Source organism: Chironomus tepperi, unplaced genomic scaffold (genome assembly GCF_022539635.2).
Source record: "Chironomus tepperi strain 1889 unplaced genomic scaffold, CSIRO-AGI_Ctep_v1 contig_445, whole genome shotgun sequence".
In the NCBI taxonomy this organism is placed as follows: Eukaryota; Metazoa; Arthropoda; class Insecta; order Diptera; family Chironomidae; genus Chironomus; species Chironomus tepperi.
Genome location: NW_027226567.1, coordinates 6,728,061 through 6,752,592, shown reverse-complemented (window position 1 = coordinate 6,752,592; position 24,532 = coordinate 6,728,061). Strand labels below are relative to the sequence as shown.

General features: G+C 32.4%; 2 protein-coding genes and 1 non-coding gene across 4 annotated transcripts in view; all 3 read right to left on the bottom strand.

Annotated features, from left to right (window-relative positions):
- The window catches only part of Pstk (Phosphoseryl tRNA kinase), a 39,396-nt gene extending 31,944 nt beyond the window's left edge, over positions 1-7,452 (bottom strand). The window contains exons 1-2 of the mRNA XM_070650653.1: positions 7,336-7,452; positions 6,573-6,766 (exon numbers count right to left, since the gene is read on the bottom strand). The gene's annotated coding sequence lies outside the window, so the exon portion shown is untranslated. The remainder of the gene's footprint in view (positions 1-6,572; positions 6,767-7,335) is intronic.
- LOC139098359 (TOX high mobility group box family member 4-A-like) overlaps positions 1-24,532 on the bottom strand; it is a 195,883-nt gene that overhangs the window by 122,165 nt on the left and 49,186 nt on the right. The window lies entirely within an intron of this gene.
- On the bottom strand, positions 14,215-14,286 carry TRNAR-CCU (transfer RNA arginine (anticodon CCU)). The gene has a single exon. It is a non-coding gene; the product is annotated as a tRNA-Arg (tRNA).

Below are 24,532 nucleotides of genomic sequence, written 5' to 3'. Positions count from 1 at the left end.
GATTACTAGAGAGAGATGGTGTAATGAGGTTGTTTAAGCAGCTTGAAATAATTGATGGATATTCATGACTATATTGACATTGCTGTAAGAAGTAAGTTACCTTAACAGACAAAGAGACCGGCTTTTAGGTGCTGTAGTGGTCTTTGTGTACCACGAGAGCATGCTCTTTGCCTGTTAGGGCTATATAGATCGATAAACTGATAGGAATTGAACCTATTTCCTTACAATTAAGTGTCTATATTGGTTTTTTTGCCTAAATTACTTTTAATGATCGATATTTTGATAGGAATTGAACACACGTCTTTCCAGATAAGGCTACATATTGATTCAGTTGCCTAGCTACTGAACAATAGTGTCCTTATCACATGGTTTAGATTCATTGGCTAATTACCCTACGATTGAATTAATATACAGTGTTGTATTTGATATTGGTAATTGGTAGACAGAAGCCAGCTATAAACCCAGTTTTAGGAGCCACCTGAGAGAGTCCATGGTTCGAAATTGATCTGTCCGGACAGCGAAGGAAGTATGTAAGTAAGTGCCTCAATATCCCAATTCCATCGGTCTTTTTCAATCAGAGAAAATCGCATTCAAATAAGGAGCAAGAAAATCAATGAAATAATGAAAATTGATTGGAAATGCTATGACTATAATTACTGTGATGAATGCTATGTCCATACCATACTATTATTATATTTTGTTATGACCTTTTACAGATAATATTAATTTATGAGTAGGTTACTCCAAAGTGCATTATTCTTATTGATAGCCGTCCATTTCGCAGAAATAATCAATCAACTTCTTTTTCGGTTATGTTTTTGAATAATTTTTATGGGAAGCAAATGTTCTCGATGCTTATCAAGTGCAAGTGTCGTGCCCAAGTATGCATCCAACTGCAAAAAAGGAATTCTTCAATCAAAAATTCATTAAAAAATTCCCCGAAGCTTGGCAAGTTCTCTTTTCTTTGTTTTTATTACGACTTAATTTCATCGTCAGGAATAAACAGTAATGTAAAGTAAGTACACACAAAAAAAAAAGAGTCTAAAATAATAATTTAATGAAGAAAGATGGAAAATAAATGAGAGGGAAAAATAAGAAGCTATGGCCATTAAACACAACATAAAATTGCATAAAAATTAAATTAATCAAAAAAGAATGTTTTATTCCCTAACAATTCAATAGTGGATGTGTATGACAGGGTAGGGAAATTGTGAAAAATTAGCTGATTTAAAAGTGGAATTTTTACAAAAAAAAAAACCAGATTTTATAGACGTGAACTTGTTTAAATAAATGAGATTTGAACTCAGGACAGGCTGGTTGGAATCTTTTTGTTATATTTTTGAATTTGACTGATTTTCAGTAGATTTTGCTTAATTAACTTATAATCTAAACATGTAGCTCAAACTCGTCGACTAGCCAGTTAATTAACTGAATGAAGTTCAGCCAGTTTAGCCAAAAACCTGTTCAATCGGTTTATTAACGCGCTGCAATTTACAGTAGATCAATAGGAACTAATCATTAAAACAGTCCTATTTGAACTTTACCTCTGTCTGAAGGGTTGCTGCCCCAAAATCAGAATAGGAATTATATGGTTCATAATCTACTATCTCTGAACCCTTTGTAGCTTGGGTAGAAACATAAATCTTCTAAACTGCCCTTGGTTGAAATCCAAGGTGTCAAAACTGAGAATTTTTGGAGCTTTGAGATGTGGCCAGCCGCAGAGTCAGATGAAAAGCATTCTATAGCAACCTAGGCTCCAAGTCGGAGCATGGTTCCAGTAAGTAAGAGAGTATAGCTGAACTCAACATGTACCAAGAAAGCAACTATAAGACCATCCAACAAATCACCAAAAGAATACCCTTATCCACACTCTGACCCGTACATATGCAAGTCAGACGCATATTGTGTATAATTGGTTTAAGATTGAGGCAATAAGAGACCAAAAGAATACAAAAACAAAAAAAAAAGAGTAAAAATAGTTGAGAAAGAAAGAAGCATAAGGCAAAAAAGTAATAATAACATGAAATTTTCAATGCCTAATGATATGAAATTAAAACAAAAGAAGAAAAATGCTCATAAAATACTGTAGAAATTACATGTAATTTTACAATCTGAATTAATTTATTCCAATCGATACATATACAGTCGTCGATGCATTTCATGCTCATTCATTTTCCCACTGAATTGCAACATATTCTTTTTTTTTTTATTTCGTGGAATTCAAGAATTGATAATTTATCAAGGTGAAGTTTCTTTACTTTACTTTTCAGTTTCTGCCTTCATGCCTTGTTAATCCATCTGCTGTTCTCTCCTCTTTTTTGTTTGTGATCAATTTTTCATGATTAACTTGAAGAAATCAATGAAAATTGGATTTGACTTGAGTTGGATTTATTCCACAGAGATGGAACCTTTGGAATCTCAAGAAGGCACAAACAAGCTTCAAATCTTTAAATCCTTAAAGTTTCCCTCATTATCATCCCTTCTTTTACGAAATCTAAATCAATTCAGCATGTTGCCAACGTTTCTAACATAAAAACATTAATTTTTATTTTTATGACATGCTATACGTGATTGGTAATGACGCAACATGAGAAACCATAAAATTCAATCAAGAGAAAATGAGGAAAACAAAAGGCAAAGAGCTGGGTTGGAATGGCGGAGAAGAAATTTTTGCGGAAGGAAGGAATAAAAATTGCATTTATGTGGGTGGTGAAAAAAAATAATTTCCATGTCATTAGACATGTTATAAAAACAAAAAAGAAATCACATAATTAATCATTTATTAGCGTGTTTGAGAGTTTTTAAGGAAAAATGAGGAGAAAGTCGATGCTTGTCTTCTTGTCAACCTTACTACTACTAGCATTGACAACTGGTGAGTGAGCAACGATACAAAAGTGCTGTGAATAAAAAACTGGCATAATTTATCTAAAGACAAATCAAGTTTCCCACTAACTCTAAATGGGGAAATGTGCTCTCGTGCACCTTGGTCAAGTTACTAACTAACTAATTATACTACTAGCGGCAAGGTTCATCTTTAAATGATTCATAGAAAAATTTAAAAAAATTTTAAAAAAAGCTACATTGAGGAATGAAACTTATGACTTTATCGAGGTAATACTTAAAATAAAAAAATAATTTTAAATACCCCCCAAGGATGAACATATATGAACTAAATTCTGTTTGGGAATTGAACCCTTCACTTTTCGATTGCTTTAATCTTTCTTTAATCGACAACAATTCTATGAATTTAATGAACTGCATTTGTCAAATATAAATGAATAACTTATTTCAAAAGCAATTTCGTCAATTCCATATGTAAATTCTCAACAATTAGAAATTCGAAAAATAGACATTAAGGACATTGAGTATTGACATCTCTAGTCTTATAACGTTTACCATCAGCAAAACAAGTTTTAAAACAAGTTTTAAAAATGCGCCTTCTAGCCTCCAACCAAGATTCTTCTAATCTTCCAGTTCTGTTGAATTTTATTTAAAAAATCATTATTTTACATATCAAAATCAGACAGAAGCAATTTTGTTGATGTAATCACCCCTCACATTATTTCAATTCCATTAGCCTTAAAATAGAATTTTTTTAATAATTTTAAAATGTCTTTCTCTTGATTCTCAGAACTAAACGGTCATCAAGGATCAAAAGAGAGAATCTCATCTTTAAAAGAATTGAAATCCTTTAAATGTGACCCAACAAGGCCTCAAACTTGAGTGTTCCTTCTCCAATCACGCATGGAATTTCCATTACACGCGTTTTTTGCATCCATAAGTGATTTCAATTTCTCAACTTTCACTTTAATACGCTGCTTGAATGTCTGTGATATATGATTTTATACATATACATGAGTAGGGTAGCATGACGATGATGTTGAGCATTTTTATTATTTTCTTATATTTCATTGTCATGTGCCCCTCTTCCACGTAAAATTTAATTGAATGAAACAACACACAGTCAACCCCTCAGAAATTCATTTTTACTTTGAATTAAAGTTGATTAATTTTAGTTTCAATATTGTTTTGTAAACAATTTTTATAAAGGGCTTAGACGAAAAAAAAGTTCCATTTACTAAAATCACTCAAAACTTTAAAAAACGACTTCTGTTAAATAATCTGAGTACCATAACACAAAAAGGCAACAAAAATACAGCCTCTAGTTCTATTTCAGTTCAATTATTAACAAATTAAGCAGTTAATTTTAATTTTTTTCGAATTTTTGTGAATATTTTTGTTGTTGTAAACACAAAAAAATTTGTATGAAAAAATTCAAAATTTTCTTAACGTTTTTACAAAAAATCATTAATTTAACTACTTTAAACCAGTGTTTGACTAACTTTTAATATTTTGCATTGTACAGCATTGAAAAATGAACAAGTACGACTAATTTTTGTACCTTAGAGCTCATTATTCATTAAATTAAAAGCATTTTTGTCGAAAAATTCAGATTAAGTAACAAATTTTCAGTGTCAGAAATCGAGTTTGTTTTTCAAATTTCGGCTTAATTATAGTGTTTTATTTAACATATTATACATCAAAATGTTCGTTTTTTAGAACTATACAAGATAGACTATTTATGTATTACCCTAAATATCCAGGAAAAGAGAAAATAGCCAATTACATCACATTTCTGACACTGAATTTTCAAACGACTAAGCCCTAAAATATGTTGTAAATAGAATTAAAAATTTAGGGAAGTGCATGGGATGAATTTTTATATATTTATAGTGTAGAAGAGATGTTGAGCTGCATTTTTATGAGATTGTAATTTTTTTGTTTTTATTGAGATTGTTTTTGAAGTAGTTTTTAATGTTTTGAATAGGATACTCACTAAGGTGTCGTTTGAAAATTCTAAGTTTTGACCCTAAATTCTTTAATGAAATTCTGAACCCTTATGCTCATCCATCAAAAAGTTATTACTGTACTCAAAATGAAAACTTAACGGGATTTCTTAATTTAGTAAAGATTCATACTTTTTCAGACAATATTTACCAAATTTTAGATTTTAAAAGTAATGTACGCAAAACGCCTTAATTATTTGACAGATATAAATTCTAAGATAACTTAAGAACTACAGACAGTCTCAATTTCTTATAAATTAATTAACTTGCAATTAGGACTAATTAGGGCTAAGGCAAAGAAAGCGTTCTCAAGAACAGATTAAGCCAGTGATGGATAGCTAATGTTTCGCGATATACTTGTGTGCATTCAAATTTTTTAAAAATGCCATAAACAAAATGCCGTTTATGAGACTTACCACAACCAAGCATTAAACAGACATTGCAAGACGGCATTGTTTTGGAACGTAAAAGACAAAAATGGTATTGACATAAGGAAAATCATTTGCCGTGCAATCGAAGAGAAGGAGACAAATCTACAATACCAGAAACTAGAAGAAGTAGATGATAGCTAGAACCATAAACCTGTTCAATCGCCTTATTAACTCCCTACAATTCATAATGGATCAATAGGAAATAATAATCATCATTGCCACCAACATATGCCGCGAAAAATAAAAGGTATTTTTCTATCTTAAGTATCTTGAGGTAGACCAAAGAGCTCATGGGATTACTGTGTGAGCAATAATGTAATAGTGCTGGAAATTAGAAATAGATCCAGCTTCCGGCCAACTCTAAATGCGGCAATGGATCCTCGTGCGCTTTCGCCAAGGAATAAGTAAAGATATTATTGTATTAAACTAACGCTAGCAAGAATGCTCATTTAGTAGTATTAACGTAAGCAAACTCTTGAGAGCATACTTTTTACCTGTAAGAGAAAATCAATTTCTTCAGGCATAATCAGACTTCCAAATCCCCAGAAAATCCACAAAAATCCACGAAATAAATGCCATAATCTTAATCATCAAGGAGCGGCTATCAAAAATTCTTAAAATATCACATTTTTCATAAGAAATAACTAAGTTAAGTCAAGTAAACAAACCCAATAACCCACATTAGCAAATAAACTCTAATCTAGCAAATATATCGAATCATGTGCAAGTCATCAAAGCAAAAATCCCATAAAATTTTATTTTAAAACCCCCAAAAATATTTATCAGTGTCGTAATACCTCAGCAAAAAAATAAATATGACTGTTACTTTTTAAGTACACTCAGAGAATTATTTTCAACTTAAAAATTGATTACACATTATCAGCATTTTTTCTGGTGATTCACAAGCAAACAAAAGTCAAAAAAAAGTCCCATAAATTACGATATTTTTTATCGTTATCAGAAAATCCTCAATTCAGTAAATAAAATTCATTCTCAATCAATTCAGATATTTCCAACATGACACACATTTTTGTGTGTCTCATTCCAATTAGGGGTCGTTCACTTATTAGGTTCGCTTTTTAGGGTGCATGGGGGGGGGGGGGGGGTAGGATCTTGTAACAGTGTAAAAAATGTTTTTGCAAATTTTAGGGGGGGGGGGGGTCTAGAAATTAGTTTTTATCCGTAACGTAACAAGTGAACGGTCCCTTATCAATATTTTATTTTATGTCCACGGAGACAATCAATATTTGATGTAACTTTAGAATTATTAATATGAATGAATTGAGTTACTCACCATTATCCCCAATAAAATTTATTGTAAATTTATTTATGCTTTTTTTTGTATTCAACTCAATTACGCTCAATTAATTGCATCATATGTAATTTCATATTCAATTCATCAGCCAGACAGAAATTGATGTATGTATGTAAATTATTTGCAATGTTGTCAATTTGGTTTTGCGCCATTGATCTCGTCAAATTGAATTACTTATTGTAATTAAATTTACATATAAAAAATTACAAAAGTCCTCGTGTTATTGATCGAGGGACTTAAGCGCATTTTTGTCCCAGCGATCAGTAATTAATTAATAAGTCACTTCCAGACCTCAAAAACAAGATCCAGGTCACTTCCAGAACTAAAACACAAGATCCAGTAAAATCCAGGTCACTTCCAGACCTAAACACCAAGATCCAGTAAGATCCAGGTCACTTCCAGGCCTAAAACCAAGATCCAGTAAGATCCAAGTCACTTCCAGATCTTAAAAACAAGATTTATATAAAACTTCCAAAAATTTAAGAACTTCATCATTTAACGGATTTTCATAATTCAAACCTCATAACGGTCAAAAAAAATTCAAACATTGTTCAATAAACACTGTAAAAACATCAACAAACATTGAAAAACACTGTAAAACAATGAAAAAACGTGTTGTTGTTTTTGTTGTTGTTGTAAATGAAAATGAAAAACTGTTAATTATAGTATTTAAGCGTTGATTTGAAACTTCTAAATGACCGATAACCCAATAACTTGATAGAACGAAGCTATTAAAACAAACCAGAGCTCTCTACGATGTCTAGTTTTCGAGATCTCGCGTTCCAGCCGACCGAACGACCGAACAAAGTGTCTTATTAAGCTACCTTTTTGAAAAAAATTTCAAAAATGCGCTAAAAATATATATATGGATGTGGGAATGAAAAGTGAGTCATTTGTGTAGCTTTTTTTTTGGTGGTAATTCGATTTTATTGATATCGATTTTATTATTATTTTGCAGAACGTGTGAATTTGATAAGGATTTAGAATTTTTTGGAGGTTCTGATTTGGGAGATTTTGGAAAGATTGTTAGAACGGGACATTATCCGAATAGCGTAAATTGACACTATGCTGTCATGACGGGACTACACTGGATTATGCTTCAGTCACGCTAGTTAGGCACTCCGATTTGACTGCCGGATTTTTGGTCGATTAACCGACTTGTTATGGGTTGTTCACTTATAACGTAACGCGAGAAATTGAATTTTTGGTATCGATCCCTTAGCGAATTAAAGTGAACAGACTTCGATAGAGAAGACAAGTTATTAGCAGAGATCGAAGCCGTTGATTTTTTAAACGGTGTTAAAAATCGGCTTAGCTAAACGAAAAAGTTGAGACGGCTATAAAAACGACTTAGTTAAGCCGATTTTAGCCGCCGACTTAAACGACTTCGATCTCTGGTTATTAAGAAAGATTAAGACCTTATAAAAGTCCCGGTAATTAAGGTTTTTCAAATCAAATTTTCTAGTTGACAAGAGAGCATGGAAGCGACCCGAAGAACTTTTGGAAAAAAGCTGTAGATAGAGATAGTGTTGCACTTGTCATTGGAGATTGGCAACTGGAATTCGACATATTTGGATGACCATGGATCACAGTTGATCTGTACAACTAGAGAAGAAACTAAGTAGGTAGCAAGCCGAATTGTGCTAATCGGGTTAGTTTTTCTTGAGAAATCTTAAATAGCTGTCGTTCCGATATCCTATTGACATACACTTAGGTTCAATAAATATATCATTACTTAAGGTTATGATCAGTACAGAAACTCGAGAACCGACTCAACTCGACTTTAACCATATTGACTACGAGCTCAGGTTATAATGCGTCTCTTGTCTCAATATTCTATGCTACACTTCAAGTTCTTGTCTCATTTCTTGATCCAACGCTTCCCAGACCTCCAACTTCGTCAAGTCCTCATACACAACATACATCCTGATACCCCAAATTTTATTCAACTCCAACAACACAGAATTCAACAAAAAAAGCCACAGAAACATAGTCAAATATTTAAAATAAAAATTCATATTTTAATGCCTCATCACTTTCCAAACATACCAGGTCATCCACCTCAGCACATTTCAAATACCAAACAAACAAGTTTACCGAATAAGAATTTCAATCAATTTTGATAAAGTTACAGCTACCCAAAACCAGTTCCATATCATTTATATCTATTCCATTTGTCTATTTCATATGACGATTTTTTCACTTGCGTCACCCAAAAAAAATATAATCAAAATCGAGCCTCTTAATTCATAACCTCTATATTTCTGATTTTTTTTTCCTTTCCTTTCCATTTTTTTCTTATCTAATCGAAAAGTCAACAACGCAATTTAATTAAACTCTATCTTATCAGACATGCATGCATAAGCTTGTAATTTGTTTTCATTTACTCTCTTTCTCACTCACTCATACACACACACACTTTATGTTTACTCACTTCGATATTATTTATGAAATGTACATTAAAGGTGCGGCTTTTTGAGGAATGGAAGGAATTTTTTAATTTTTTGAGAAATTGACGATTTTTGAGGAATTTGAGATTTGTTGGGTAGATTTTAGAATTTATAGATGTGTGGACATTTGAGGTTAAGTTATTGGAGCAGTGACTTGAACACCATGTACCGGGGTACATCGGAGTACAAATACGTAGATATGGCCAGACAGGCCACACAGTTTGAAAGTGATATAATTTTGTAGCTGGTTGAGAAACAATTTCTACAGACGCTTTCTAGACTGCCTTTGGTTAGAATCCACAAGAGAAAAGGTCCTAGTGCTCCAAGAGCAACATAGCGTACGATGGTAATGAAGGAATGCCAGTTAGATGTCAAAATTGAGAAATTGTACAAACTTTGTGATTCGGCTTTTAATACAGTCAGGTGGAAAGCATTTTGTAGCAACATAAGCTCCAAGTCGGAACATAGTTCCAATAAGTAAGTAAATAAGTACCGGGGTACACTGGAGTGTTGTCAAAGCTATCAGATGTATTGCTACACACCTGATTTGCATTAGTAATTGGATATAAAGTCCAAAATGGACAAAAATACGTTAGAGTTAGTCATCAATTTGACATAACTGGACATTAGCTTGCCATCAACCAATTATAACGTGTTTTTGTCTGCTCGGGAATGTAGTTCTTGGAGAATTTATATACTGAGTTAGTCTCACACTTAGTTATAGGTATCTTGATTAGATGACGATCGATTCAACCCACTTATCTGGATCCAGGTCTTATCCACGTGTCAGACCATCCAACACCTGCATATTTCCATAAATATCTCCCCATTACTTCCCACAAATTTCTCTAATCACACTTTTCTCTTTAACAATTTTTTAATTAAAACAAGATTTATATCAAATTAACCTGTAGTTATGATTTAAAACTAACTACAATCCCACAAAATAATAACTGCCCAACAACATCAAGACAAGCCGACATTCAGACATAAATTCACTTTATGAAAGAGAAAAATTTTTTTACAATTTAAATATTCATATCCATTTTAAATAGTCTCTTTTTTTGCAATTAGAAACACGACGAGTGAAAAGGCGGATACAGGAAAGTATGGGATAGGCATTAGCATTAGTGACTATAACTCAATTATAATCTAACAGCTTTAATTCATTAAGAAAAAAAAATCAGAAATGAGTGAAAATTAATTTTTATTTTTGTCGATAGTCTCGTTCCTTGAACTTTGTTAAGATTCACAATAGACGTATCATAGCACCAAGTCATTAACATCTTACCATCCTAATTCTTGCACTCAATTTACCCCACCCATTTCCTTTCCACATTCATTTAATCACCTAAAGTGGCCATAAAAATATTTCTTTAAGAAAAACTAATGGCAAAACATGACAATAACAATAATTTCTTTGGCTATAATTAGTTCTTATTTTTTTCGGATGTTAAGGCGATAGTGTAAATAAAATTAATGTACTCTGAACTTTCCTTACTTCCTCCATTAGAATCTATTAAGTTATTCGCCCGAATGATGCAGGATGTTTTGATTAAGTTTCGCGAGTTGCTAATTGGGACTTGTTTTGATGTTTTCTTTAGGTATTTAGAGGTTTAGTGACTTGTGTAGTTTCTAGGTTATGTTAAGCTACTGCATACCTTGCTCATATTCGTTCCAAATGAAGTTCATTTTAAGACACTAATACTCATAAAGGACCGTTAAAATATCATAAAACGTCAAATTTTGTACCCTACCTAATCCCTTCCTACCCCTAATACATCACGTACCAAATGAACAGCCTTGACAAATTCAACAGTTCCACTACCTCAACAAACCAAATTTCCAGCTTGCTTCATTAAAATCAATTAAATTTTTTTATGCATCTCGGGCTGCCTTTATTGCCATCAAAACTTATGAAGACATTTTGGACGAGCTTCGTCCATAAAAAGTAATTTCCACTAATCATAAAAAATCAGCATCTGAAGAAAAAAAAAATCAATAAATCTCTCGCCATATAATCAGCAAGATATCAGCATGAAATTTGAACAAATGGGGAGAGAAAGAAATAAATAAATTTATTCATATGGATGTATGTGGAAGCTTAAAAAATTATTGAGTAGGGATTCTAGTCGGGATTGTTTGAGGGTTGGTTAAGATTTGTTGAGCTTAGAGTCAGTTGTGGATGAGTTAGTTGATTAATTAAAGATTGCTAAAGGAAAATTTTAAGATAATTCTTGGAAAATTCACAATTAGGGATTTGAACTAATTTGGGTGAGTATCCAGTAAGAGGTTTGAGGCAACCATTCTAAAACTGGAAATCCAGTGTTTTCTGAAAAACACAAACCGGTTAATTAATTAAAATTCCGATACTGGGCCGGCGTGATTCTGACTTTGTACCGAATTCAGTTTAAATCCGATAACACATCATAGCATGAAGGCACCTTGCCAGCATCACGCCGGCCTGGAGGCGACTTTCGGATCGTTTGAGCAAATTATACTTTTCGGGTTTCTTGCCATTGTACGATTCGGGCTTAACTTCATAGAACCTAAAAAAATCAGCTCAATCTAAAGCAGTGTTGTTCAAACTGTATGCCGCGGCACACTAAGGCTCATGAACTGCATGTCGTGTGCAGTATAGTTCGTAGTTTACCATCAAGGTGTGCGTTATCAGGCAAAGATCAAGCTCTCAATAGTAGAGTACGCCGAGAACAACGCTCACAATCATGCTAGTCATTCATCCAGTATATTTAAAGTGAGCTGGGTCTTGAGAGCATGCTTTTTGCCTGTTAGGGGTATCATGCCACAAAAAAAGTATGGACAGCACTAATTTAAACCGATATTCCAAATCCCCTAAACGAATCCAGACCATTGAATGTGAGAATGAATGAGTGATGTGAAGACCACATGCAATGCCATTTTACAACTTATCAAAAAATATAAATCGTCTTCTTCTTCTTTAAACAATAATCGTAAAAATGAAAAAATCATAAAAAAAATTATTGAAAAAATTAATGAAATTTACAAAAAAAAAAGAAGTTGGAAGTGCTTCTGTGAGAGATAGAAGAAGTAGAAAAATTAATGATTCAATTGGAATTTCATACAATAACGAAACAAAAAAATTTCTCATCTTTCTTCTTGACATTCTGCATGACTGAGGAGAACAAAGAAAGCAAGTCTGAGGAAATTTATAGAGACAAGTTCATTATGATGCAATATATCTTTTCATACCATTCCATTCAATGTGCTTACTTGACTTGCTTATCTGATTAATAATATTTTTATTTTATTTTTTGCTCCTTTTTTCGGATTTTTTCAGTCAATTTTTAATGTCTTTGAGTCACACACATGGAAGACATGAAGAGGTGCTTTGTGGTGTGAGAAGTGAATTTATTATTTTTATACATGAATAAATAATAAAGACTAGAATTTCGTGGCTGTAATGATTTTTTTGTGGACATGATAGACTGCAATTTTCATTAAATTCTGTTCCTACTTTGTAGTTGGATTGTCATTGAAATAAAGCTAGTCTGTAGTTTTTGAAAATGTTTGGTTTAGGGATGGACTTTTTATTAGGGTTCGGTCATGAACTTGCATTTCCTGCATTTTATACACGCTTTTTGGCTGTACCTTATAGTTCGTCTAAGTCCGCAAATCTGTATTTTTGGACAAATTCTAATTTTTAATCGATATTTATAAGGAAATTGTAAATTTTTAAATTTTTTAGGGGTCGTTCACTTATTATGTAACGCTCTTTAGATTTCGTTACAAAGGGGGTTGGGGGTTAACATATCGATCTGACCTTAGCAATAAAAGATTCACTTTTAAATGACAATTTGTCAATTTAATTTCAATATTTTTCAGTTCAAAAGTGAAAATATGATTTACAAGTCAGCAAGTTATGGTTCGAATCCCATCAAATAGAACAATTATAATATTTTGGATTGCCTTTTTTTGATTTTTTTTTCAATAAAATCCATTTTTAATTTACCTAAATAAATATTTTTCAATCCACAAATTCCACTCCCTTGCATCATCAGCATGAGTAATCATATGCAAAGAGAATTATGACATGGTAAATGAATTAATGTAAATTATTTGTCATTGCATTATGTGAGCGTAAAACAATGTTGTAAGATTACTGCATTTACTGTAGTGACCTACTCGTTCTCAGACAACAGAAGCTGAAAAATTAATATGCAATTTTTATGAGAAAAAAAATTTCAAGACATTTAGTATAAAAATCTTATCTTATTGGGTATTAAGTTCATCAAATAAATTAAGATATTATTCACGAAAATTGAAATTAATAAGCTTATAGATTAATAATGCATGCAAATGATGATCATATCGAGTGTTGGTGGTCTTTCGTTATTTTATTTATTTTTTTATTCTTCTCACAGCGATTGAAGATAATGAAGGAACTGATGAGTAAAGAATAATTTTTTGAAGAGTGCATGAGAAAATCAATTATTTAAAGAATATTTTTTTATTTTAAACTTCGTTGGGTTTCTCATTAGTTTCAAATTCGTTCTGGTAGCTCTTGTGAAGTATGTAATCTTTTATCAGGTTACATACTTAATTAAGGCTTTTAAACGCATTTGTCGTTCTGGAGCAGAGTTGTACAAGCTAAGTTTTGCGACACACTAGTGCGACACCAAAATTTATTGGAAGTGCCATGAACCGTATGTCGTGTGCGGCTTCAAACGAAGCTTACCAACAAAGTATGACATGACGCAAATTAGTTTGGACAACACTGTTCTAGAATTCAGAACTTGTAAGCAATAACAGAATGCGGCATACCCTAAGCAAGCAATGAGCATGTTCTCAATAGCAGAGTAAACTGAGAGCAACACTCACTATCATGCTCATTTAGTATGTTTAAGGTAAGGAAGCTATCGAGATCATTCATTTTGCCTGTTAGTGATACATGCATCAAGGTTCTAAACCCGATCAAATTCATATTCCTAAGTATTTTCATCATTTGTGCACTTTTCGGGAATTTCAACCACAAAATGCGCCTTTGTCAATCATTACCAATGACATTCCTTACTTGTTCATCCTTAATCAACCATCAATAACCGTTAACAAAAGAAAGTAAATGCCATTAAAAATTCCAAATTTAAAGACAAAACATGAAAAAAGGATTAAATCAATATTGATTATTAAATTGGACGCTGTGGGATTTGAACCCACGACACATTATCTAGGAAATAAGTGCTCTACCACTGAGCTAAACGCCCTTTTCAGAACGCGACCTTAAAACTTAGTATAAAGGAGGCTTTTGAAAATTGGAAAATTGAAAAAATGTTGGTAATTTTGGGATTGAAGCTTAGGAGTAAGTAGAGCTAGAAGTAGATTTGGATTTTTTAGGGAAAATTGGACTTGGAGCTATAGAAACCCGAAAGACACAAATGAAGAAGGTTGCGACATGGAGTCGTTTGGACGCTAAACGGAAGCGGCAGGAGTGTAATCTGCACTAGAGACACGGAAGGAGTTGAAAAACCGTTAAATTTGTAAGGTTTTTTTTAAAAATTTTTTGTTTGTTTTTTTAAAAAAAAATCAAAAAATAACGATCGTACCTTAAAATTTTTCTGGCTACGCCTCTGGAAGGCAGTTTCCATTTGGTATTAATAAAAGAGATTTATGCGGAACCTTAAAAGCTCCGATGTGGAGCCTTCTTCATTTGAGTAGCTCGGGAATATTTGAGTAGACTTTAAGCTCTGGTACTAAGTTGTACTGACCGAATGCGTCATGAAACATTCACACAGCAACCAAAAAATCTCCACAAATCCACCAAAAATTCATCCTCCATCCACTCAAAAAGAAGAACAAATCTCCAATCGCTTTATAAAGATAGAAATTTGTTAGATATAAAAATAAACTGGAGAAGAAGCCACAAAAAAATATGATAAATGTTTGTTGTGACTTTTTACAACAGAATCAAAAAAAAAAAATGTTGATCCTGGTGACTGACATTAAATATGCTCAACGGCAATGAAGAAAAAAAAATACAAAATTGTCACATCCGCTGGACTTAAAATTCTCTTCTTTTCTTTTTATTGCCATAAAAAAACATGACGTAAATCTCATGAGAGGAACAACATCTTTGGTGATGGCAACAACAACAACAAAAAATTGGCAGTAAAAAAAATATATTTTTTTTGGCGAAGAAATAAATGGAAATATGAAGGAAGAAGTGAAGAATGTTCGTTTGACATCACAATATGCTTCGAAATTATTCTTATTGTTGTCAAATTTGTTGTAGCCACAAAAACCACACAAGAACCAAGCCTCTTTGACCGTTTTGTGTCCCAAATGGCGGTGTCTTTGAGTTGAACAGATTGAATTGATGTCTGAGGATGATGAATAATGCGCATATTTAAATTTTAACGGTTTTTTAAGATTTGAATTTTGAAACAACAAAAATTTAAAATTCAAATTTTAGAAAGTCGTTAAATGCAATTTTCTACATTTGTCACCATAAAATCTGCAAATTGATTGCCTGACATCCCAAAATGATCACCAAACCCTCCCAATTCCAAAGCCAAAGCTCACAAAATTATGTAGGCGTTTAGCTGATCAAGGGACAACACAAATGCGATTACATAACTTTTCTTCTTTTCCACATTTTATCCATAAATTGTCTCATCCTACCCATCACCCATTGCCTCCATTTGAGGAAATCCAAAATTATACCAAAAACACGAAATTAAGAAGAAGATTGAACTGGATGAAAAAGATTAATGACATTCTGACTCAACAGTTTTCTTTTTCATTTCCCAATCACAGAATGTCGTACGTTCTCTTTAATGCTCCTTTTTTTCTGTGATTATGCCGCATTAAGATTAACGTTTGTTGATTGCGCGAGACTTTAATGTTCGAGGTACGATAAGGTTTTTGAAGTGATTTTTTATTGAAGCTAAGGAAGGGATTTTAATGGATGGATTTAAATTACGGGCAAATTTAAGGTTAAAAGATGCGAATTAAGGGTTTAAGAGAGGATGTAGGTTGTAATATTTTGAAGATTGCTACTGAATTTAGCTTTCAAATCTTTGCATCAAATGATGCAGAACTCTTTATCAGTATTTATAATTTTACATCAATTGATGCAAAGTTGGTTGTGAATTTGTGTCAATTTTGAACAATTATGTACTTCTTTGTACCAATTGATGCAAAAGCAGTTGCCTATTTACTTCAGTTGATGCAAAATTACAGAAAAATCTTAATTTCCTAATTGAGAAATTCTGTACAAATACGAACATTTAATGCAAAAATATAAATTTTTGGCGTCAATTGATGCAAATTTGCAACTAGTTTTTTATCAATTGATGCAAAGGCGTACGTAATGTTGCAAAATTGACGCAAATCTACAACCAATTTTGCATCAATTTATGGCAAATTATAAAATTGGCAAAAAGTGCTGCATCAATTGATATTAGAACATCAAATGAAGCAAAAGCTTTCATATCAAAAATGTTTAGATTTGTCATTTAAAAGCGTCAATTCTGAAAATCTAAAGAATTCTCAGTGTTTACATTTTGGATTGAATTGATCAATTGATGCGAAGATGTAAGAACTTTCGCATCAAATGGAGCAAGAGCTTTCATTTCGCAAACATTAAGAATTCTCAGTGTTTACAATAAAAGTCTCTCAATACCCAATCAACAATAATCTTGAACCTGTTGCAATAAACATAAATTTCAATTAAATCCTTACGTTTCATTTTAAAAATTGCATTTAATTTCAAAATGAGACAAAAACATAATTTTTCATTACATAACATTTTCTTATATTATTTTTTTTTTATCCAGCTTTGTTCTTTTCATTCCACAAACAATTTTTTATTGCAACAATAACTTTTAATATACACGACATTATAAAGAATGTCGAATGCATCCTTTGTGTGTAATAAATCTTCCACTTGGAGATGCATATATAGCCCTTTTTTTATAAAGTTCTCTCTTTTTTTTTTGCGGTAAAGAGTACAACACACAAAGAAAGATTTTTCATTAAAAGATTTATTGCACTTATGAGAATCGTCAAATTATTAACCATTCATATCATGGAAGTTATCCATAATTTATTACTCTTTATGCATTTAAAAAGTGAGCTTGAAGAAAACTTTAATTGCTCTACATTCCAAAGCTAAAATTTATATATATATATATTTTATTTTCTTGCTCTCTGATGCTTTTATTCCCTCTATGACGATGATGCATGAATAGAATCCTATTATCGGACTTGCATTAAATCATTTATGATTTGTATTTTTGTTATTGCAAAGTTAGTTTTGGGTTGATTTAGTGGAAAATGTTTAGAGTTTGATGTTGCTGGTGAATTTATGCTTAGAATTCATAGTTTTATGCAAAATTGATAAGTTTAATGCTGTTTAGTGTTCAGGCAATTGATTGTGATTTACTTTAAGGATTGTTTGCTGATCCAGTTGCATCAAATCTTATGATTTTCAATGTTTTAGTATGAATTCTTCTTATTTTGTTGATCGGATGCTTTAATTGATGTCATTGATGATTGTAGATTCTCAACTTTTTAATCCTTTCCTCAATTTTAATTGATTAAGCAAGAAATTAACTTAATTTTGATAATTTTCTAGCAATTCTGATAATAAGGGGTAAACAACTAAGTTTTTAGAACTTTACAACATAATTTGTATGGTTTTGGCTATTTGAAATTTAAATTACCGTTATTTTCTTGAAATTTTCTCAGTATTGCAACATTTTAACATATCAGCAACATTTAACGATTTTACTTTGCATTAATGACTCATTATCAATTCATAAATCAGCAATAAATCAAAATTCATGTTTTATATCCCAAAAAAATATTCAAATTTTACAAACTTCAGACATGTTTCAGACAACCATCCGCTGGGGTTTCACAATAATTGCTCCAATTATCACCGAAGGATATATTCATGTGTACATTTTAATGTAAATTTAAAGCTACAAGACATTCAAATTATTCCATTAATTTTCGTTTATCTTCATTCCCATCCTTCTTGTTCATCCGCAGCTCATTTGCATTTTTCACATACAACCTTAATTTATCTTTGCCACACCATACACTCAATTAATAAAAGCATTTCTTTCTTTTCTTTAAAAAAATATTTTTTTTATGATTAAAGGAAGCAACAGAAGCAACAGCAGCAACGGCAAAAAAAAATTGTAATCGTTTTTGGATTCATAAATAGCAAGAAAAAGAAATTGAATGAATGAAAAGTAGAAAACTGGTTCTTTATTCTCTCTCTCTCTCTCTCTCACTCCATCTCACTACCGTCCCTCAAAAAGCGATTTTGCGAAAGCGATATGAATTGGAAATACAGTCACGGTTCTGTGAATTTTTCATCTTCAACTTTAAACTCTTCATAAATGATGAGGAATTTCAGTTCTTTCATTTTTTACTTTCGAGATCTTACAGTGTGAACTTTAAATTGTGTATTGTAGGGGGATATCCATCAATGATGTCTAACTTGTGGATTCTCTTAGGACTGAGGTTATCTCGTGCTACTCAAGCTTTAACAGGCAAAGAGTGTGCTTTTATAAAACAAAAACGCCAATAATGTCCCTTAAAGCGGTTTTCTTGCCTGTTAGGGAAGATTCCATTTGGCAGCCATTTAGAAGTCGCATGGAGTCTATTCGAAATGAACTACATCTCCTACCTTATGAATGAGCATGTCGTAACTTAAAAGGATGACCGTAACAGATATAGAACACGTTCTCATGGTACAGAAATGCCACTTCGGTACCTAAAACCGGAATCTTTGTTTGTTAGGGAAGATTCCATTTGGAAACCATTAAGGAGACACATGGAGTTCGGAATCTGGATGTGGTCCACATCCTATTTTGAGTCATTCGTGTATGAACACCAAACCAAAACCTTATTTTGAATGAAATTGCCAAAATATAATAGAATTAAGTCCAAATGACAATCGTACTTCACCAAACACCATTCCTGAACAGTTCCCATGAATATTTTATTGGAAAGGAAACGGACAGAAGAGAAAGAAAGAAGGAAAAATCTTGTTTTGCATTCACAAATACTCGCAGACATTCTGAGGAATATGAATTAACGTTTATGAAAATTTTATGAAAGAAAAAAATTAATGTAATAAGTGAATTGGTCAAGATGGGGTTGGGTAATGTGGATGCTGATTTTTTTTTTGGGGTTTTGAGGTTAGGTATGGGAATGAATTTGAGGTTATGGATGTTATGGTGTTTTATGAATGGTATCTTGATAATTGTTGCTTGATTTGGATTCAAAGGATGTACTGACCAGTCTTTTCTAATTAAGGTTCCATCTGGAAATCCAAAAACACAAATTCATCCAAAATTTCCCTGCATCACCAACAAGGACCACCAAAAGTAACCAAAAAACTCCAACAAGACACTCAGCTTGGCGAGTAAAAAAATATGGATGTTAATTCCACATAAATGGTGATAAAAGGTTGTTGGCAATCATCAGTTAATAACGATGATGAAGTAGCTGAATTGACTCCGCATGAATGCGTTCGTTATTATTATTTTTCTCTCCTTCTTCTTTTGACTCTACAACGTCCTATATGTGTCAATTTAAACACCTGCTGAATGAGAGAAAATTATGGAAGTCGCGGGAATAAATTTGTGGTGTCATCTCACGCAATATCGTAAAATTGAATGAATAAGATGGAGTGAGAGATAAGATAGAGAGAAATGGAGATATAATAATGAATGAATAAGAATGATAAACGATGGAGACATGCTGAGATTTATAGAAGAATATGGGAACGACTGTGGAATTTTTTTTTGGAGATTTTTTTTATTTTTCTTTAATTTTTAAAGAGATATTTTTATTTAAAATATTTTATGTTTATGGATGTTTATGAGTTTAAGAGTGTGGGAAAAGGAAGACATAATTTAATTGGAATTAGGATTTTGGTCGTAAACAGTAAACGGGTTTAGATGGGCAGGATGTTTTATTAAAAGACCTGTCGAAGTTCCTTTAAGTAAGGTCTTAAAGTTGGACTTTGTAGATGGCTAAAGATCATTGTGGACGACCCAAGAATTCATGAAAAGAAGCTGTCAATCGAGATTATATTGTATAAGGAATCTGGACGGTAAAAGAGCCCGTGGACGCCCAAAGAACTCTTGGAAGGAAACTGTCGATAGAGACAGTATTGCACTTGGTATCGGAAATTGGCAAGTGGAAGCCAGCGATGGAGCTAGCTTCAGGCGACTCTTATGGGAGGTCATGGCGAAGTAAATAAGTAAGTATAGAATCAGGAATTGGCATACGGTAGCTAGCGAAAGAGCTGTTTTAAGGCGACATCTAAGGGAGGTCATGGATCACAATTGATCTGTATGGTCAACGAAGTAAGTAATGATTTTGGTCATTGAATTTGTAACTTAACTTTGAAGAGTTAAAGAATTTGATACAATAGAATTAGAAAGTGAAGGTTCAAATCCTTACTATTGATTGGTATTATATTGAAGCGCCAATATCTGTTACTTTATTTTTTGCCAAAATATTTAAATCATTCCAATGAAACATAGACTTCCTTAAATGATCAACAAGGACATTCAGATTAGGAAACACGGCTAGATTGGAAGAAATCAAAACTTTGTAAAAATAATGTCTATGCTGGGACAGAAATACAAGTTTGCTCTTAGAATTCGCGGGTATGAGACGCCCTGGAGCTCCAAAAGCTACATGGAGAGGAACAGAGATGAAAGAATGTCAGCTCCTCGTGCAGATTCGAGAATTTGTTCAAACTAGGTGACAGAGTCAGCAACATAGTCAGATGGAAAGCATTTCGTTGTAACTTAAGTTCCACATACGAGCATGGTTACAGTAAGTTAGTCAGAAAGTCCTTTAACGATCCCCAAAAAAACCCTCACCATCATGTTGCCTGCATTTAATCCCAAATTTAAAGAGAATTCCATGCTTAAATAAAAATATCACAAAAAGAATATACTTTAACACATAAAAAAAAATGAAAATAAATTGAGTGTAATTTAACTTCTTTCAGCTCACGGCCACAGAATAACACCATGAATAAGACGAATATTTACAATGAGCAAGAAGAATGGTTTACAAAAAAAAAAAGTTGAGAATGAGAAGCAGAAAAAAAAAGTTTTTTTTTTCCCTTCATTCCTCACAAGCTTTCTCATTGAACAATAACAACAACAAATTGCTTGTGAATAATTTTTTTTCGCCTTGTTCTCTCCAAAATTTCACACTAAAATTTTGTTTATTTTATAAAAACACATCGCAAACACATGTTTCACTTTCGAGAAGAACATTCTTTTTTTTTGGTGCTTGTTGTGCTTGTTATATTTACGGGTTTATGAAGGTAAATAAAGTAATGTAGATCGTTTTGTACCAGAGTTGTTTGAGTGAATGGATGAAGTTGTTGATGGCTCAACAGACAAGCTTGAATTATGTTTTGTCGTGAGATTTAAGATGTGAAATTCTTTATTGGATGGAATGTTTTTTTCTTGATATACATAATGTGTCAGAAGCTACACGTTTAGGTGTTTAGGTGTTTATTTGTTGGATGGATTATGGTTGAGATGGAGAGTGACCAGGAGGATGGAGTGGTTGTCAAAAGCTTGGCTTTAGGTATCCCAGCAAATATGATGTGCAGTTTAATAAGTAATAGTTTCTGCTTTTGCGTAGGCAATGCCTAGACAAAGGTAAAATGTACTATGATACTTTTCTTAAGTATAATAAGATTGTTTTATTGATATGAAAGTGGTTTTACATTTTGAGTAGAGATTTACTTAATATTAGCCAGAATGGCTTTAAATTAAATTTTACATGAGTGATGTTTAACGAATTTGAGATGGATAAATATTGCATGTGGTGATGGCAAAAAAATTAAAAACCATATATACTTTAATAAAAAGAGAAAGAAAAAAAAAATATTTAATTATTTGAACAAAATATAAAAGAGAAAAAAAAGACGTTAGCTAATTAAAAATTAGTTCAAACAGAAGTAAGATGCAATGGTTAATCATATAAATTTTTTTGGAAGTTTATGTTTCATTCTAAAACTTAAGGAATCATGGCTATATTGGCCTAAGGAGGCACATAGATTATTTGAATGGTTGTTGAGTCTTAGGTAAAAATTATTAGTGAGACGCTCGATGAAATCACTTATTGGAGGTGTATTGGTCCGATTATGCAATTCACTGTTACTTTTCTTAAGGCACCTGTCTGACAGCTCTGCATAAATTGAAAGATTGCGATATGTTAACAAACTGACCGGTGGCTAAGCAGTCACAGGACTGGACTAAGAATAAGTGATCATGGGTTCGATTCTCAGTCCGAGCATATCTTTCCCATTTTTTACAGTCATTCAAAATAATGTGAAAATGTCCTTTCCCGATCGGCACATATTGAGCCACTTGGCAAATTTGGTTGTTTTTGCCAAGTAGCTGCCATTTGGTTCTAATTGTACAGCCACCTGGTAGAAGTTGATGGCAACATTTCAATATGGACTGATCGGGTTCAGGGTGGACAAAAATACGTTATAACTAGTTGATGGCAAGTTAATGTCCAGTTGGTGATAAGCATTGCATTATACCAGTGGTAGGAAATATATGTGCTGCGGCACTCTGATGTGTCGTCAAAAATGATTGAAAATGTCGTGACCTGTATGCCGAGGCTCATTGGCGGAGGCTTATAGCGAGCGATGGATAAAAAGTTACTCATATTTGCATTTAGACCCTTTTGATACAAAACGCAGTCAACTAAAGTCAAAATTCCAATAAAAGCTATTGATTTTACTTCCAACACTGCCATTCAATACCTCAAACACCATTCAATACCCAAAAAATTTTCAACCAAATAAAAAAAATTAAAATATTGCCGAAAGTCACAACAAATCTGAGATCGTAATTAAAGCATATTAATACTTTTCATTTCAATACATCCGAGTGTAAATTTCAGATGATGGAAACAGCCCCAAACAAAAAAATTAATTTCCAAAACTTTGTTTGTTGAATTTTCTCCAGCTCTAAAAATAATTTAAGGAAAATTTGTTTTTAATAAAAATACCTACACCAAAAATATGATTATTTATAATGGAAAAAGATATTTTTAGAGATTGTGCCTTACTTAAAAGGAAAGATTAAATGTCAGTCACTTTTTTGCGCTGAGGATTTAGCTGTTTTGGACATTTGTGTAACAAAAATCTTTAGATCGTGGTTTGTTTGGTCTGAATTACATCAGCGATGATGGTTTCTTATTGTTTATTTAGAGATTTAAGTTAAAGTTCATGCAAATCTAGATGATGTAGAAGTCTTTTTTGGTATAGATTAGGATTTTACGTCATGGGAGGTGATGAGGGGTCATCTGGATGTGACGGAACGGCATGAATTGGTATTTTAGCCTAATATGTAAGAATTGTGACAAAAGTCAGGCAATTCTAGCACAAAAGTGTCACATGAAGCCCAAAAGACCCAATAAACCAGCAGAAGTTCCAGAATTTCCCTTCAAAACAAGTTTTTACAGCAGTCAATGACTACCAAGAATTAATACCTAATAAATATCAAGCATTTGACAATTTATGTAACAGGTTACTGTCCACAATAACTAGGAAAGCGACAAAAATTCCAGATTCACGCTATTTTTATCACGATTATCATCATCCCTTTCCACATCCGTTAAACAAATAAATATTTCAAGAATTTTTTTGCTCACACAATTCCATTTTTTTTTCTCCATCTTAAATTTCAAACTTCCAGTCACATATTCATAAATTAATACAAGCCTATATCACTTGACTAGAGATGAACATTTATTTTTTTTATTTTATAAACACCTGTTCTTGTGTCTCATCACGATCGTACATTGAATTTTACAATTTTTTCTGCTCATTCCTTGTTTTTTTACTTTCAATTCAGGAAAGAATTTTTTAATTAACAACTCAACAGTTTTTTATTTTACTTTATTTCATTATTTAAAATGGTGATTAATAAGCAGTGAGGTTGGGGAAGTAAGGGAGAATCACTTTAAAGGCGATTGCAGATGCTTAATGAATTTTGAGGTTAGGTGACCAAAATTGGGCGTCAAACTAAGTATTGTTACAAAGAGATGGTCATTAAGACATTAATCGGAAAGTCCTCAAACGAAAGTATGACTGGATAGGTCACACGCTAGTAGGATAGACAAAAACTTGATTTCCCGCGCTTTGGTTGAATCCACAAGGAAGCTTTTGTAATAACCTAGGCTCCAAGTCGGAGCATGATTCCAGTATGGACGAAAGGAAGTGACTAAAAAATGTTGAAATTGTTTAAATTCCTTAAAATTTGACGATTTTCGATTCAAAATTTGCAAATTTCAAGTTCCTTTACATCCCAAAAAATGCCCCGAACAAGACAAACTGCTCATTCTCAACCACCAACCAAGTACTCACATCAAAAAAATTAAATTAAAAAAAATTCTTATTCCTTTCCTTCTCCCTGCTTATTTTCAATTAAAGTGCAA